We start from the raw sequence: 357 nt of genomic DNA, 5'->3' as shown, positions 1-357 counted from the left end.
ACTTAACAGACATCTACCAAGTATTCCACCCAAGCACCAAAGGACATACTTTCTACTCAGCACCCCATGGAACTTTCTCCAAAATCTACCATATACTGGAGCACAAAACAAACCTCAACAAATACAAAAAGATTGAAATAATTCCATGCATTCTGTCAGTCCCACAATGCAATAAAGCTTACAATCAACACTGGAAGAAGCCCTAATCACCACATGAACATATAGAGATTAAACAACACAGTCCTAAATAATGAATAGGTCAAAAGAGAAATTAAGAAAGAAATAAAAGCATTCCTGGAACCAAATGAAAAGGACAATACAACACAACAAAACCTCTGGAGCACATTGAAAGCCGTC

This window comes from Nannospalax galili, unplaced genomic scaffold (assembly GCF_000622305.1).
Source record: "Nannospalax galili isolate Female #2095 unplaced genomic scaffold, S.galili_v1.0 scaffold1274, whole genome shotgun sequence".
Taxonomy (NCBI): Eukaryota; Metazoa; Chordata; class Mammalia; order Rodentia; family Spalacidae; genus Nannospalax; species Nannospalax galili.
This window is presented reverse-complemented; position numbering follows the sequence as displayed.